The sequence below is a fragment of the Mesoplodon densirostris genome, chromosome 9, assembly GCF_025265405.1.
Source record: "Mesoplodon densirostris isolate mMesDen1 chromosome 9, mMesDen1 primary haplotype, whole genome shotgun sequence".
In the NCBI taxonomy this organism is placed as follows: Eukaryota; Metazoa; Chordata; class Mammalia; order Artiodactyla; family Ziphiidae; genus Mesoplodon; species Mesoplodon densirostris.
Window position 1 is genome coordinate 82,562,697 of NC_082669.1, and position 18,438 is coordinate 82,581,134.

Sequence of the window (18,438 nt, forward strand, 5' to 3'; positions counted from 1 at the left end):
AATTTGCATACGTCTCAAAGGGACAGAAAAAGAATTTACAATTACAAGTTTTCTAAAAAAAATATTCTGAAAGGAAAAGAGGGAGGGTCTATTTCTCTTTCGGAACCAGGGAAAATTATTATTATTTCTTTCTGTTTAGATGTATATTTACCCTTATAACTGAAATAAGTCTGCTTGCCTAAAATCTGTTGGGACAAGGGATGGGTGGATATTTCCTTCTGATTAGATGTCAAGAGAGAAAAATCCATGTGGGGTTGGTCAATTGTCCTGTCCTATAGGGTGTGAAAGGACAATTACAATGGAGTCGGTATTGCTAAGAGAGCTAAAATGGAGCTGAGAAGCCAGGGAGAAAGTATGACTTATGTACATCTCGGCCCAGTGGAATGTGACCTTTGACCACGTTGTCTTAAAGCAGGCATTCAGAACACCTGACAACATTTCAGAAACTCAAGATATTTATAAAACCCTTACACTAAAATAATTTGTGACAACCTATCCCTTAAGGACAAATATTTCCCTTCTTTGTCAGAATCAATCATAATTCTTCCCAGACAACTTTAACAACCTTGTGGTTCTTGCCTTTATAAGCCCCTAACTCATTCTCTTCCCTGGAACACTTTTAGTTTTAACTGAATCTGTCTCCGGAATTGCAGTTCTTAGGGCCCCAAATAAAGCTCTTTGTTCTTTGCGGCCTTGATACTGATTTTTGTTTAACAAGGGTCCAGTGGGGAGAGAGGGGCCTCAGCAGAAATGCCTGAAAGTCTCACACTTGATGCCCAGTAGCTGTGGAAGGAGCCCCCAAAGGCACCCAAATTAGAGGTGCTTCTGCCCACCTCAAGGAAGCATTGAAGAGAAGGCCCAACAAGAAATATACGAAGAGCACAAACAAATAATAGGCTTCTCTCACCTAACAGGCCCATCCAGGGAGGCCACTTAAAATATATGTAAGGCCCAAGGAAGTGAAACTAGCCAGCTACATAGGAGCATCCTATCCTCTTACTTCTCCTTCCTCCTGAGGTTCTGAACCTAGCAAGGAGCACACTGGTTGCTAATGACTGGAGATGAGGTCTGAGAGAGAGGATAGAAAGCACCATCTCCCCTACTGCAAATGCCCAGCCTGAGGCAGGCCTGAAAAGAGAGGGAGATTTCCTCCTCCTAAAATGTATGGGAAACTCCTGGAGGGTACAACTACCTTTGCATATGTGTTTGTTTTCCTGATTATAAATTTAATCTGTATTCATTACATAAAATACAAAAAAAGTAGGAAGAGAGAAATGAGGGAAAAAGATAGCATAAATTATGTATTATCCCTCTGTAATGAAGCATTTAGTATATAAAATGGAATTTTATCTCTAGTATCTATAAAGTTATATGGCCTGCTACCCTTCAATAGCCAAGAGTATATTCATTGGGCTTTTAATACTAAGCTCAGCCATTTAATAGGTATGACATTGGAAAAGTTATTTTACCTCTCTGTTCCTCAATTTTCTTAAATATAAAATGAGGCTAAAAATAACCTACATAATTGAGATGTGGTGAAGATTAGTAGCAGATATTTAACATAGACCATTTATCACAAGCCTGACATATAATATATAATTCAAATTGTAAGTTAGTGTTCTTAAAAAACCACAGAGTTTTCCCAATACTTGAATAGTTATGGACTACTGAAAATTAAAAGTGCTTGCTAAGAAAGTAGATGTTAAATGTTCTCACAACACATACACACAATGATAGTTATGAGAGGTGATGGAGGTGTTAACTAACCTTACTACAGTAATCATTTCATATTATAAATATTTATCAAATCATCATGTTGTACACTTTAAATTTATACAATGTTGTATGTCAATTATATCTTAATAAAGCTGGAAAAATAAAAAAGAAAATGAAAAGTGTAAACCAGCCCCAATCCCTGAATGTGGATTTACTATAAATTTCAAATTGGCCTTTCCTGAAATTTCTGCCGTAGTTTGTGTGCTGAATAACATTCATGTATATATACTTTGTGATCATCTCTGATTATTTCCTTCGGATAATTTATAATAAATAAAATAACTATGCCAAAGGATAACAGAATGATAATGCAATTTCCAAAAAATTAAAGAAACAACACTGTTTTTTATCTCTTTTTTCTTCCATTTTGCACGAGACCTGCCACATAATGGTCACTGATTAAAAGCTGAAAGCATAATAATCTAAAACATGAATATAAGAATGAGTGAATTAATAAATGATTGTATGAATAAATGAGGTAGATATATAAATTAATTATTGTCTTTCTCGGGACACTGCTTTTTATGCAATGCAGTTTCGATTTTCTGATAGCTGGGATAAAGTAGTCTTACAGTATTTAGATATGAGCAGGTTTTAAGCAAAATTTTGTTAAAATCTTTAAATTAGACATAATACTTAGTAAACTACTCATATCATAATAAATATAAAGCTCCCTTTTAAGGAATCTTTAACAGAGCAAGTCCATGCAACATTAAACCTTACTGTAGAGCTTTCTGGAAGTGGCCTGATATTTCTGTTTACAGAAAGGAATGGAGCTTTAGTTTTGTTTCATTACAGAATTAGCAGTTTCACTAATGACTACGAAATTGTTCTTGCTGCATGTGAGTGCAAACATTATAAAACAAGAATGATTGCTTAGTTCAGAGGTTCCCAAAGCTTTTTGCACATTAGCATCACTTTGGAATCTTTTAAAAATTTCAAAGCTCAAGCCCCACCCCAGACCAATTAAATCACAATCTCTACCCCAGGCCAATTAAGTCATAATCTCTGGGGGTGAAACAGAGACATTCACTTGTTTCTTGTTTCTTTTCTGCTTCTTCTTCTTTTTTTTTTTTTTTTTTGTATTTTACTTTTACTGAGGCATATAGGCAAGTTAGGGAACCAATGGCTTAGCATATGGTTCAAGTTTCTGGCTTACATTAGTAAGAGCAGGCACTCTGCAGTAATTTTAATACTCTACCATGCACCATTAAAGCTTTATTTTCATGTGTCCTAAATCTGCTATGGAGAAAAATATATCCTTGGAAATCCTAATGTGCATATTTATTATATTTTTACAATTGCTCTAGCAAGTGGCAGAAGTGTATTTATCTGTCATGGAAATAACCACATCTGACTAGACATGCAAATAGTATATTTACAACCGTTTTGCTTCATGTTATAATACTGTATAAATAAACCCCATGAATATTGTTAAGTAGTCCAGCTTACAAGGTTTTTTAATTTAACCTCAGATTACTTTTTGAGAAAACAGAAACTTTTACATCTCTTAAGACTTCAAATTATATTTGTAATAAAGAAGAACCTAAGCTTCTTTACCGTCATTCTCATAATACTTCTGCATCTCAAATTCTCACCACATCTTAAATGAAAAAATAACAATCATCAAAAAAATGATGTTCTTACTCCATAGATATATTCTTAGATTAACAAATATCTCAAGGGAACATAAAGAAAAGACAAATACAATTATGCTTATTTGTTTACACAGGAAACATTTTCTGAGAATCATCTTCCTCCATTTGCTGGAGGCAATTTCATTTCCCCCCAGAATCTAAACAGAGAAAAGTGGAGAGGTAGGGGAGATAGGGCAATTCTGTCTTGGGTATGGTTTCTTTCTCTCTTGTTTGGCAGATGCTAGAGCTCACATCCCTGGGTGGGTCTAGAAGGTGGTTAAAGCTGATACCCTGCCTTTTAGGGCACTATTGGTGGTTATTCAGGGTTCCCTGCTGGACCCCTCTCTTCTCAGTTGCAATGATGTAAGTGGAAATATTTGGTGACTCCTTTTTCAATCCACAGACAATCATCTTTATGTTGAGGACCGCTATCAATTACCAGGGGTCCTAAGAGATGACAGTCAAGATTACCACACACTCACTCTGTCCCATATGGATGTGTCTGGTCCATGGGAAACAAGTCCCATGAGTTAATAATCTCCAGGAATTTTGGTCAGTGTCAACACAGCATCCACTCTCAACCCTCTTACCACAAAAGCTAGTTAGCCAACACTTTTCTTACCCTCTAAGTTTCCATGGGCCACATCCCAGGCCTGTTTCTTGATAGATGCAAAGAACAATTTCTCTGAACTTTTTTCTTTGTAAAATTTGTGTATGCAGAGAAGTGATTTTCATATACTCACTTAGGTACCTTGGATTTATTTTCTCATGCTTCAGTCAAAACTGAGTCCTATTCTAATATCTTGCTAGTTATATTGCTGTGATTATATGTTCTCTCCCTAAGTCTTTTATGGAACAAATTATCAAAAAATGCAAACCTACATACTTTCGCTACATGTAAATAATCAAATTTGGAGCTGCAAAGCCTATTATGACTTTATTGATCTGTGCTCTTGAGGTCAGGAAGGTAGATATGTAGTAAAGAGCTATTAAGTGCTAATAAAAACAAAAGGAGAATGTACAGAATGTACAATATGTTCATCTCCCAATTGTTGGAAGCATATTCTGCTCTCCTGATATTCTCAGTCACATACTTTTACTTGGAACCTATTTATTGTAATAGCTCCACATAAGTCAACACAAGCATTAAAAACAAATAATTAAAATGCCATTTCAAGATAAAATAACTCCTGGTATTCTAGGGGTTATCTTTAACTATTCTCCTTAGACATTTTCTAATGGAAATGTAATTATAATACATGGAAAGCAAAGAAATAAATCTCCATGGTCAGTCACTTATATTGAAATCAATAACTACAACATCTTGTCTTCTAAAAAATGTTCCTTTAGGTCTTATTTAATTGGCCATTTGCCATTTCATAACATATATCTATTTGACATATGGTGGTCATATTTCCTGATCCTTAAAATGCTAAGGTTCAATATCTGTGTATTCAGTAATAACTAAACAAAAAGTTTTGGAGGTTGCTAAGTCAATAAATTTTTATATTTATGAATTTGTAATAACAATAATGGCTAACATTTGCCAAGGATTTACTCTAGGCCAGGTACTATGCTAAAGGATTTGCTTGCATGTTGACTTTCAATTTTACTAACCCTACAGAGCTAGTTATAATAATCATCCCCATTATACAAGTTAACAGACGAAGGCCCAGAAGCTTCATAATTTCCCAAGGTCACAGCCAATAAATACCTAGGTTCTATCCCTGGTAGGATAAGTTCAGAACCACGTTCTTAGCCACCACAACTTACCACTCACTCTTATTTCCACTGTAGCACAGGCATCCCCATTCAAACTGGAATTTTTATCTAATTAAATGTTACATCTGTATTCAATACTTTCATTTGCATATTACTGTTACTTATTGTGGAATCAGATTTGGAAAAATTTTGTACTGTTGGACTACCTACAATATTGTTCCATAGACTATATATCTTTTGGTTAAAAATAAAAAGTGATATTCATCTATATGTGCTATCTAGATGGTATTTATCTGTGTATACCCTCATGACACGTGCCAATGAGTGAAAATATCATTTAATGGAAAGGGCATGTGTTCAACTTGGTTAAAAGCACCCAACATACCACCTGCACTATAAATGTATAATGCATGTTGAAGGGATGGGTGAATGAATGAATGAATGAATGAATGAATGTCTTGGGCTACATAAGAGTCAACTAATACAATTAATAAATGTATATATGAGATTGTGTTTGTTTGTGTGTGTATTTTGATATTTCAACAATTATATACAATCTTAAATTTGTTTTTCATTACTCCTTTAATGGAAAGATGCTCATTTGACTTTAAAGGAAATAAATATGGACATAGTTCATAATTCCTTTCTTTAGCACACAGAGAACAGATTTCCCACTGGCTAGAACGCAAAATTATCAACAGGATTAGAGCTGTCTCTAATGCAAGAAAATAATCATGGTGTATACTAACATTAACGAGAGGAAAATTAAAAAAAAACAAACAGCTGAAGTGGGGTAGGGAGATAAGAAACTTTAGTGTCAAAAAATGCTTCTTTCTGTAGTGGTTAAAATATTCCCAGTTTATATTCAATCTATGATTGATTCTGTTTCACTTGAAAGAAATTTACTGTACCCAAAGGGAGAACTGTAAGATTACCACTCTCACTACAATCAAAACATCAGGAATGAAAATCCCATCCACTGGCACAATAAATATTTCAATAATATATAATACATCCATATCAGTAATGCTGCTGTAAGTTGTCATTGATAACAGAGCTATTTCAAAGTTTAATTTCAACACTGCTTATGGCCTAGCATTTCAGATCAGACATCTAAGGATCCCTGATTCCTGCGTCATTAAATACAGATTCAATTCCAGAAAGTACATTGATATTATTTTACTATTCTGAATGTATTTTAGACAGAGTGTGACATTATTGGCATGGGTTTTATAGTTTCTTATCCCTCTCACATGTTCTGTAAGAAGAATAGTATATTATGAGGACGACTACAAAGAATGGTTTTGGTATTCGTTTATAAATCTCTAACAAATTATTGTTTTATTGGTACGATTAGTGGTTCTATTAAGATATAAAATAGATTCATTTATTTTTCTAGGGAAAAAATAAATAACTACAAAAGTAAGATGAAGATAGCAAGAGTAGCGGCCTATTGAAAGATTTAGAAAACTTGAAATATGAGTGATTTACCAAAACATTTAACAACAATCCCTTAAAGGCCACATTGAACATCAGTAAGCCAATGGGCAAACACAAGTTTAAGAATGTCATTTACATCATCATTTACTTGAATACTTTTTCATTGTCCTCAGAAAAACATCTGACAAGTGTTATGTTCACAGAGCAAGTCAACATCTACTAACATTTACTGATGTTAGAATTGTGAAATGGTGAAACTACTTTTTGTGTCAAAAAAGGACAACTGGGGCGAAGACAAAGGCTTCTCATCAAAATTATATTAGATTCACATAAGCCAGCAGCTGACTGCAGTACTTTGAATATGCTTTTCTGGTTGCTGAAGGTGTGAAAATGAGCCAGAGTGTGAAAAGTGCAACTTTTAGCTGGGACTTTTCAATAGCAAAGATTCTGAAATGTAAGAGCAGAAGTGTGTATTCCACTGCTGGTGTTGATAATGTTGAATATTCTCTACATATGAATGAAGCAGTAAAGAGCTGGCCCCCTAAATCTATTTTAATTCCTTCTCCAATGAGCTAACATTTAACTTGAACCTGGCAAAGTAAATCATTCCAAATTCAAATGCCCCTCTTCACTTTGCATAGGCACACAGAGATGGAGTAGCAACTAATGTTCATTTTGAGAATAGAACTGGGCACAGCTGTTCCAGTCAGACTTTTTGCAAGAAGATAAAATAAACTGTACATAAAGAGATGGGCTGGATTTTACTGTTATGCCCAAGAAATTAACATCTGGCTCAGAGCCTAAAATAATCATTTACGGATTACAGAAAATGGCATTTCACGTTGCATCAGCTAAAATGTCACAAACATTTTAAATTACCAAGAGCAGAAAAAAAGGAAACAAATAAAATTGTAGAAACAAAACAATTCCATTGAGGAGAGACAAATACTGCTCAAATAATGCTCTAGGATTCTTTTCTCGAATGGATACTTTTCCAGCTTCAGTAAGTAACCTGATATATGGTGGCATGTGTTTCAGATGGATTAGCAATGACACGTGCAAATTTAACAAACCCAGTCTATCTGATGAGCCAACAGTCTAATGTATATAGGCATCAACTACCAGTTATGAGAATAAATATGTATAAAGAAAATATTAAACCATACATCTTCATAGTTGAATCAGCATGAAGGGTAATTATGTTGACTTTCTCATGTTAACATATTTTTAAGAATCTCTATCTTTGGCAGTCAGATAGAGTGAATCATTTCACTATATCAAGAGCATATAGAATAGCCTTATTCCGTTAAGGACTTGTGTACAAAATAGAGGAGGAAACACGAGATGACTCCAACTATCACCACTGATATTTAACCTCTTAAATAATATAGAACTTCCTGAATGAAGCGTATATTAAATACTTACCTTCAACCACTAATGCTTAATCAAATCTCACTAACTGCAATAGTGTTTACTTGGCAATTTTAACGACTCAGACTAAACTTTGAGATCAGAGAAGAACTTCTAAATAGCCAAACTGATATTTTTAAGTTTGCTTCATTTTAACTGCTTCCTATAAAAGAATGACACCAGTGTTTCCAAATTAAGAGTACATTACAAAGGGAGTTCTATTCTTAAAAGGAAGTTTCCTAACAGCAGATTAAGAAGAAGAAAAAAAAGGACAAATTACACTCTGACACTAAGAATAAAGACATAAATAAATAGTTACTTATTTTGGGGGGGTGTGTCTGGCGCAGCTGCACTGTTCAGACCTCGGAGTTTGGCTCCAAAGTGCAGTGCCGGGCGATTTAAAATAAAATCAATAAGTAACTAAAAGTAATTTAAAAATATTACCCCTTTGTGGTACACTAATGTTCTGGCTACCTGCCTCAATAGCCCTTGAGAATGCGTTTATAAAGAAGAGTATATTAGATATACAGATTGGAGATTAATTACAGATGAATTCATTTATTTATTTTAACAACCTTTTCTTAAGAGGCTATCATGTGACAGGCACTGTAAAAAGGGCCAGAACAACATAATGACTAAGCCCAAATACACCTGATGCATACCCTTGAGGAATCAAAATTAAGAAATTACAATGGATTTCCACCACGTGTAGGAAAACAGAAGTCAGACTCCTCAACTGGTGGTTTAGAAAGCAGGATCTCAGGATGGGGAAAGGCTCCTGGTCAGTGACTCTAATTCAGTCTCTCAAATTTTATCTCCTTGTGTTTCTCACAATCTGCTTCCTACACAAAATGCTTCCAGAATACAGCTCTGGCTCAAGTAGGTAAAAAAAGCCCCCCTCATTTGATCTCTTGGTACAGCTGAGACAAATTGGGGTTTCAAAAAGTCTCTTCTAAATATTAATTAAGGACTACTTGGGAAAGAACATGAAGAATAAACACAAATATTTAGTCCAAAAGACATTCCTAGGACAAAACTTGTCGTTTTGTGAGGAGCTATAAATCAGAGATACCACGATCCTCTCCTCAGGTTTGATCACTTTGCCACTGGCAACGCCCATTAACAATTCCCAGGAAATAGAAATAGACTCTGGGTAATAAAATAAAGTCTAACCTTTTTTTTCTCTTCTCTTCTGTTTAGTCTAGTTTCACTTGCTCATAGGGTTCCTGCTATGTGCAGAGGGCTCGCAACCGGCACTCCTCACGAGGGCTCCCATGTGGAAAGGCTGTGCTGACACCTCAGCCACGCGCCTGTGCGCAGAAGCCGCGCGCCGGACGCTGTGATTCAAGATGGCGCCGGTGGGCCGTGTGCAGAGACGCTGCGCTCGGCACGGCGATTTGAAGCCACGCCCCGAGCTGTGAACGGTGCACCTGCGCCAGACGCCAGAGAACGCTCCCCCCTCCCTCGCCCGTCCCCCACAAGAACCCAGTAAAGCGGCCCCGCCCACAGCCTGCTGGGGAGAGCATGTTCTCTAGAGCTGAGCTCATAGGTCTCCATTCTCTGATTCAAAGAATAAAGCTTTTCTTTGCTTTGGAACCGAACTCGGTCTTGTTCTATTAGTTCGAATGACACTGGGCAGAGTGAAAAAGTATTTGTAGTTTTCGGCAAGACAAGAAAAAGTTAAACATAAATTTTCTCTGTTCTTTAGCCTCCTCTCTCCTCTCTACTGTGCATTGTATATCTGCATTATACATAGACCAAACCTCCTCAGCAGCAGAAATACTTGCTCAACCATAAAGACCAAATTTCTCCTAGCATCAAGACAACCCCTTGAAAGATAACATACCTTCTTGATCTTGTAAGGAGTCACGATGACCCACTATTTTGTATTTGTAGATATGGATTGTGTAAACTGTCATTTAATGTACTGCCCTCCGTCTCAAGAAACTTATATAACTGTGCTTTGGCTTCTAAAGGGTGGAATAGTTCTGGGAGATTTCTGAGAGATAGAGAGATTTTCTAATAAATTGGACTTCATAAAAATTATAAACACTTGTACTTCAACAAATACCATGAAAAAAAAGGAGAGAGAGAGAGAAGACAAGACCAGGGTGGGAGAACATATTTTTATATCATATGTCTTGTAAGGGTCTTTTATCCAGGGTATACAAAGGATTCTTACACCAAATAAAAATTCTATTTTAATAGAATTTTCACCAAAGAAGATATAAGAAAGGCTGCTAAGGATATTTTTAAAATGTAAATCATTAGGGAAATGTAAATTAAAACTACAATGAGGCTTCCCTGGTGGTGCAGTGGTTAAGAATCTGCCTGCCACATATAAACAATGGAATATTACTAAACCATAAAGAGAAAAGAAATTGAGTTATTTGTATTGGGGTGGATGGACCTAGAGTCTGTCATACAGAGTAAGTCAGAAAGAGAAAAACAAATACTGTATGCTAACACATGTATATGGAATCTAAATGAACAAACAAAAAAATGGTTCTGAAGAGCCTAGGGGAAGGACAGGAATAAAGACACAGATGTAGAGAATGGACTTGAGGACACAGAAGGGGGAAGGGTAAGCTGGGACGAAGTGAGAGAGTGGCATGGACTTATATACACTATCAAATGTAAAATCAATAGCTAGTGGGAAGCAGCCACATAGCACAGGGAGATCAACTCAGTGCTTTGTGACCACCTAGAGGGGTGGGATAGGGAGGGTGGGAGGGAGAAGCAAGAGGGAGGAGATATGGGTATATATGTATATGTATGGCTGATTCACTTTGTTATAAAGCAGAAACTAACACACCATTGTAGAGCAATTATACTCCAATAAAGATGTCAAAAAAAAAAAAAAAAGAAAGAATCCGCCTGCCAATGCAGGGGACACGGGTTCGAGCCCTGGTCTGGGAAGATCCCACATGCCGCGGAGCAACTAAGCCCGTGTGCCACAACTACTGAACCCTCGTGCCACAGCTACTGAAGCCTGCATGCCTAGAGTCTGTGCTCCACAACAAGAGAAGACACTGCAATGAGAAGCCCGCACACCACAACCAAGAGTAGTCCCTGCTCCCCGCAACTAGGGAAAGCCCACGTGCAGCGACAAAGACCAAACACAGCCAAAAATAAATAAATAAATAAAGTTCTTTAAAAAAAAAAAAAACTACAATAAGAATCTTCACCCACTAAAACTGATACAGTCAGCAAGACAAGTGCTGTTGAGGATGTGGAGAAACAGGAATTCAAACACTGCTGGTGGAAATTTAAAATGTTACAGACATTTTGGAAAATATTTTATCTGTTTTATAAAAAAGTTAAAAATAAATTTACCATATGACAAGCAATCCTATTCCTAGGAATCTACCTGCTAGAAATGAAAATATATGTTCACACAGCGACATCTACATGACTATATATAGCAGCATTATTCATAATAACCCCAAACTGGGAACAAAATGTCCATCATTTGGTGAATGATAAACAAAATGTGGTATATCATACAATGGGATACTATTTAGCAATTAAAAAGGAGTAAACTACTGATACATGCTGCAATATAAATGAAACAAACATTGTGCCAAGTGAAAGAAGCCAGAAGAAAAAGATGAGATATTTTATGATTCCATTTGTATAGAATGTCCAGAAAAGGCAAATCCATACACAGAAAATAAATCAGTGGTTTCCTGGCACTAGGGATGTGAGCAGGGATTGGCCACAAATGGTCAGAAAATATATTTTTGGGGTGATGCTAATATTCTAAAACTGTATTGTGGTGATGGGTATACAACTCAGTTACTAAAATCATTGTAGTGTACATATAAAATGGGTGAATATTTCATGGTACAGATCATACCTCAAAAAACTATTTAAAAAGACACATTCCTGATCTTCCATAATTAATTTTGTCTCACAGTTTGAAGCCTCATATTAATTCAGTTACCATCTGGGTTGGTTCTCTTTTAGCCCTGAAGGATTTCAGGAACTTGTTGCTTTATTTCTTAGCTCCCTTTCACTCTCCTCATGGAAAGACCTACCCCACAAGGTCTTAGGCAGAAGCAATCTGCTAGTAATATGCAAAATGATTATGAAAAGATCAAGAGGTGAGGTTTTTCTGTTTTTTTTTTTGTTTTTTTGTTTTTTTTTGCTGTACGCGGGCCTCTCACTGTTGTGGCCTCTCCCGTTGCGGAGCACAGGCTCCGGACGCGCAGGCCCCGCGGCCATGGCTCACGGGCCCAGCCGCTCCGCGGCATGTGGGATCTTCCCAGACCGGGGCACGAACCCGTGTCCCCTGCATCGGCAGGCGGACTCTCAACCACTGCGCCACCAGGGAAGCCCCCTGTTTGTTTGTTTTATTTTTTGTTTTTGTTTGTTTTTTTTTTCCCAAAGGTTTACTTAGAGGGTTCTTAGTTTGGGTTTACATTCTGAAACACATGCCGTTTCTTCATTTGATGGACACCATGAATGATTTCACTTTCAGAGATCCAAATGGCAACGTATGAGAATTGTCTTTTCCCTCAGCTTAAGTGCAAATAAAATATGAAAACAAGAATTATATCTGGTAGCAGAAGAGTCACTCCTCCCTCACAAGGATGCAGACATATAAATGAACAGTTATAATCAAATAAACAGGGAAAGTGCTGTGGGATTTCAGAGGAGGGAGCTGAGCAAGACAGTGGACAGTAATACTGGGTCATAAAAATCACGTGGGAGTTGCCCAGTGTGTGAGTGGTGGAAAAAAGCATTCTGAGCTGTGAAAAATTAAAAAACAGAAACCTCAATTAAATAAAGTTGGGAGACCAGAATGGGGAGCTTTCACACCCTGTGACCACAGCAGGGCCCAACATAAAGGAGAAAAACTTGTCTTCTTTCCTGGCAAGGACTCAGCCAGTGAAAAGCCATGGACTCTGTTTATATAGCCCTACCAACTTCCTCTTCCTCTCCATAAGACTCTTCTTCCTTTGCCATGTCAGATACTTGTACATGGGTCACCATTGTTGTAGACCCCAAATACAATTCTCTGTTGATCCCAAATAAACCCATCTTTGCTGAAGAAATATCTGGCAGTCTATTTGTAACAGGTCAAAAAAGCAAAGTAGATGGGATGTATACAAGGTTAGTGGAGTTGCTTCTTTTTTTTAAAACAAATTTTCAATAAATATTTGCTATAATGAAATGCATTTAGTAAACTGAGGCACTTAATGTAGCTAGGATCTGAGGCATCATTGAAAGACTAATGGAAAATAAAAATTGAGAGGTTGGAGTTAGACTTTTAAGGGTCTTGCACATCTTATAAGAAATGTGGACTTTATTCTTTAGTCAATGTTAAAAAATAAGAGTTTTAAGGGTTTTTTTGTTTGTTTTAAAGGGAAAAATGGCAAATTGATTTCATGAACAATCACTTTAGGGTTCTATAAAGAAATTTTGGCATGGGGAGAAACACAGCAGACTAAAGACTTAGGAGGCTGGTGATACAATGTTGCTGAGGCACCCCGTATTATTAACAAATAGAGTTAATTAAGAGAAGTACAGATCAATAGTCACTATTTTTTTAAAGTACACTGCCTTCAGAATGCATTATTTAAGAAAGCAAAAGTACCTATAATGTATTTGAGATATTTCCATAATATTTTTATAATAATTTTCCATGAAAAAATAGCTTTTACAATCTTAAATTTTTATACCCATTGGCAGAAAAGTGAGAATCCTTATTATTATTTCACATTTAAAACATGACATTAAACAGAATTTACATACACAACACATGTATATACACAAACATGGAAATGATAGATAAATCTATGAAAACATAGAAATAAAGGTAAAGTATATGCAAGAGAGTTAAACAATAAATTATGAATATCCTTACATAGGTTGATTTGCAAAATATAGAATCTGTGTGTTTCTGAACAAGGTTATAATTAATATTTAGTAATTATTATGTTTTGACATGTTTTGATCTATTACGTATATGTCTTCCAGGAGCTTACAATATATTGCTTGAGGCCAGAAAGAAAGGGGTCACATAGAGATAGAGAGTCAGCGCCACCTCCAAAGTCACTTTCTAGTTTCATGCAAGCCATTTCAACACTCAATAATTTCTTAGAGTGGCCATGGACTGTTCCCTGCTTTGTGAATTTTTAGAAACTTACATTGCTTTTAAATTAAATGATGGCAGCGGGAGCATTCATATGATTTGGATTATTGTTTCCAACAAGATGAGCCTACCTTAAGTCTCCATCAGTAAGATATCTTCCCTTCTCTCCTTGTGGGTCCTTTTAGAAGTATAATCTAGTTGAAGTTGAATGTTGGTATACCATAGGTGCCTAAACATAATTCCTTCTATTGACCAAAGAATATCCATCTTCTCTGGCCATGTCCTATTTTTTGACCAAAGCTATAGGTTTATCAGTCAGCAATCTTAAAAAATCACAGAATTAGTCAAAATATAATGAGATAAGAGGAGATGGACAATTAAATATGTTTATTTAGTCAAATTTATTAGGAAATGTTCAGAGTACATGTCTCCCTAACAATGTGTTCCTTGAGGCAACAGTCAATGTCTTTTTGCTGTTTGTTTTTCCCAACTTAGTATGCCCAGCACCGAGCACATACATAGTGTATAGAAAGCCCTCTCCTGAAAGAATGAAAGATCCATTTCTATATAAAAGCATACCATATGTCTTATGCAAAAGGAGTCAGTTCTTTATACAAATTTTCAATGTACTATTTTGATACTATATAAATATTTAAATATGATTTTGTGTGCAATATGGTGATAGAAAATAGAGACTAAAGATCCTATTTCTCTTTGTTCTCCTGCTGATTTTTTAGCTAAGGGCAAAGTTCTACAAATAAACATAATTTATTGATGCAGTTAGGTTATTGTCTTAAAATCAGAAGCAAAATAGGTTTTTTCCATGGAAATGAAGTGCTCCAAAACATAAAATAGTCCTTCTGATGTGGTTTACAAAGAGGCTTTAATGATTTCCTTCTAATGAGATTTCTAAGTTTATGCTGAAATAGATCATATATAAGTTCTCCGATGTACCTGGACTGTGAATACATTGTTATGGGTAGTTATTTTAGTAAAAATTAGAATCCGAGTATAACTTCTGTGGTTCCCACCATTTCACTATGCAATTGTGCTATAAATTGCTCAGTCTTATTCCAGCTTTCTTTGGTTTCCTTTTTACTTTTTGTCCCTATGTAATTCTTAGCTTGTGTAAGAAATTCATATAGATATTTTTTTGTCTGAGATGGCATATATCTTTATTTTGTTTGAAGTTCAAACTAATGCTGGCTTCTGGATTTGAATTATGAGCAAAGGAGTTGTTCTTAACTTTCAGTGAGAGAGTCCTGCAGCAGGGCAGCTCAGAACAAGAACATGGGGGTCTGCATTGTGCCTGTGCTTTTTACTGACTAGTTCATTATGTATGAGGACATGTCCCACCTTTGTTAACCAGTCTGCTTACTCTTGCTAAATATTACATTCTTAAAAGGCTTTTGGAACTGAAAGCAACCTAAAACTCTGTTGAGATCTGTGAATGTCATCCTTCTGGTTAGAACTGCATATAGATCGGGCAAGAGTAGCAAAGTTGCATCCATAATAGCTGTCAGCTAGGATGGTCATTAAGCTTTGTCTGTAGTCAGGATTCCTGTGCCAGATGGCATCTCAGGAACACTAGACAGAGCATGCAAAGCTGCCAAGATTCGTACTGTGCTCTTTTAAGTTAGGGCTGGTGGAAGAATAAAATAAGAAAAGGAGCCATAAGAATAAAACTCCTAGCAGTAGCTTTCTAGCTCCAGGCTCTTTAGCTTATATACAAAGACAAATCAGTCTTATATTTAGAAATGTATATTGCTTGTTAGTATTATAAAAATTATTCAGATTTCCAAAATGTATTTCTCATGACACTGCACTTCAAATGGTGATTTTTTCTGACTTTTGTGTCATGTTTAGAAGGTACTTCAAACAACATTTCTGATCAATGTTTTCTTAAAAAGTTTTTCCTTTCTATTATATCTTTATATTTGGAAATTGTATAGGCATGAGTTTGCAATTGAATTTTCTTTCAATAGCTAGCTAATGATTTTGGGACAATTTATTGCAATCCAATTTTCATGCTATTGAAATTTCATGTTTATTACACTAGATTGTCCTACATATTAGGGTCTTTTCTGGGATATTAATTGTGGATCAGAGTATAATATGTTCTTCTGCAGGCTAGTACCACACTGTTTTAAACATTATCTTTATGAAGTACATTTTAAAATTAGGAAGAAAAAAATCCCTTTAAAAAAAATAGGGCCTCCCTGGTGGCGCAAGTGGTTGGGAGTCCGCCTGCCGATGCAGGGGATACGGGTTCGTGCCCCGGTCTGGGAGGATCCCATATGCCGCGGAGCGGCTGGGCCCGTGAGCCATGGCCGCTGAGCCTGCGCGTCCGGAGCCTGCGCGTCCGGAGCCTGTGCTCCGCAACGGGGGAGGCCACGGCAGTGAGAGGCCCGCATACCGCAAAAAAAAAATAAATAAAAAAAAAAAAATAATAATAATAATACTCATTTTAGCTTTATCTACCTTTGAATTCCTGCAATTACATTTTGGTATTACTTTGTCAGTTTCTTCTAAAAAAATAGCCTGTTTGAATAGTGATAGACATTATACCAAATGAGCATAATAATTTTGTGATGTTGGAAGGAAACAAAGAAACTTGCTATTTGAGGAAAGAATTATTTTTCCAATAAGTATTTAGATTGGAGTACTTGTGGAAATTAATTTCTCTTTTTGAAGATGTTTATATATTTAATTTTTAATAGATGCAATAGTTGAACATACAACTAAATTTACAAAGGTAAAAATATCATAAAGGAAATCTAACCAAGAGGAATTCATCTGATCCACTCTACTTCGGCCACCCTTCCCCAATAAAATACACATTGCAAGATTCTGGCTGCACTGGCCTTACAAAATAGCTGTGAATCCTTAAGGGGATTCTATTTGGACTTAAAGGTACTTAGGATTTTCCATGGTGCATTTGGGAAGGTGGCAGGGAGGGTGGTTAAAATCATGGAGAATTAAATTGCTTGGGGGAGCTGTGATGATTTGGAGGGATATTTAATAAAAAGTAGTTTTGAGGGGAGATAAAACCTGAAGGCCAAGGGAGTGGGCTACATGTAGAACTCAAGGGTGACTATTTCCTTGTACAGAGTTGAAATACCTAGTAGCAATGTCTTTGAGACTCAAGGGAAATTCCAGATAATTAACAGTTATAGAACAAATTAATAAATAACAATGAACTTTTACTTTTCCTCTAATTTCTTTCCAAAATAACCACAAAATCTCTTCAGCTGTTTTACGTGGGTGGTAATTATGGAGCTACTGAAGGGATATCACAGCAATGTGAAGGGACAATTGTCTTATTTCATTCATTAGCTCCAGAGTAGTAGAGTCTTACTCAAAGTTTCTGGTAGTGACTAATGGTAGGAAAGGGAACTCAGGAGGAAATTAGCAGAGTTTCCAGGCTTTCCATACAGTGAAGATACATTCAATACATTTTTCATCACACAGGAAATATTTTTAGACTTGCTATGTGCCAACTACTCTGAGTGCTGGGGATACAGCAGGGAGAAGTATTCACAAAAATATCTGTCTTCATGGAATTAATATACTAGAGTAGGAAAGACTGAAAATTAACAAAATTAATAAGCAAAATATATAATGCATCGCTTGAAAATTGATATGGAGAGAAACAAAACAGGGAAAAGGGATAAGAAGTTCTAAGAAAGTAAGAGGAAGTGAGGTCAGAGAGGGAACAGGCTACTGGATCGGTGGGCAACTGACAATGACTTTTATTCTGAGTGAGTCATGCACCCACTGGAAAGTTTTTTTTTTTTCTTTTTGCGGTATGTGGGCCTCTCACTGTTGTGGCCTCTCCCGTTGCGGAGCACAGGCTCCGGATGCGCAGGCCCAGCGGCCATGGCTCACGGGCCCAGCCGCTCCGCGGCATATGGGATCCTCCCAGACCGGGGCACGAACCCGTATCCCCTGCATCGGCAGGCGGACTCCTAACCACTTGCACCACCAGGGAGGCCCCACTGGAAAGTTTTGAGCAGGGAAGTGTGATGATCTGAATTTTGTTTTAAAATGATCCCTCCTACTGCTTGGTTAAAAATAGTAGGGGACAGGGCTGGAATCAGAAAATATTGGTCAGGAGGGAATATAGGAATTCAAGTAAGAGCTGTTAGAGGCTCAGATAAGGCTGGAAGCAATGGAGTGGTGAGAAGTTGTCAGAATTTGAATGTTCTGAAAGTAGAACTGACAGAATTTGGTGAAATACTGTACATGGGGTGTATAAATAAAAGGCTTTAAACTAGAGCAATGGAGTTGAAATTAACTGAGAGGGAGAAAACTTGAAAAGCAACAGGTTTGTTTGGAGAGAGTAGAAATCAG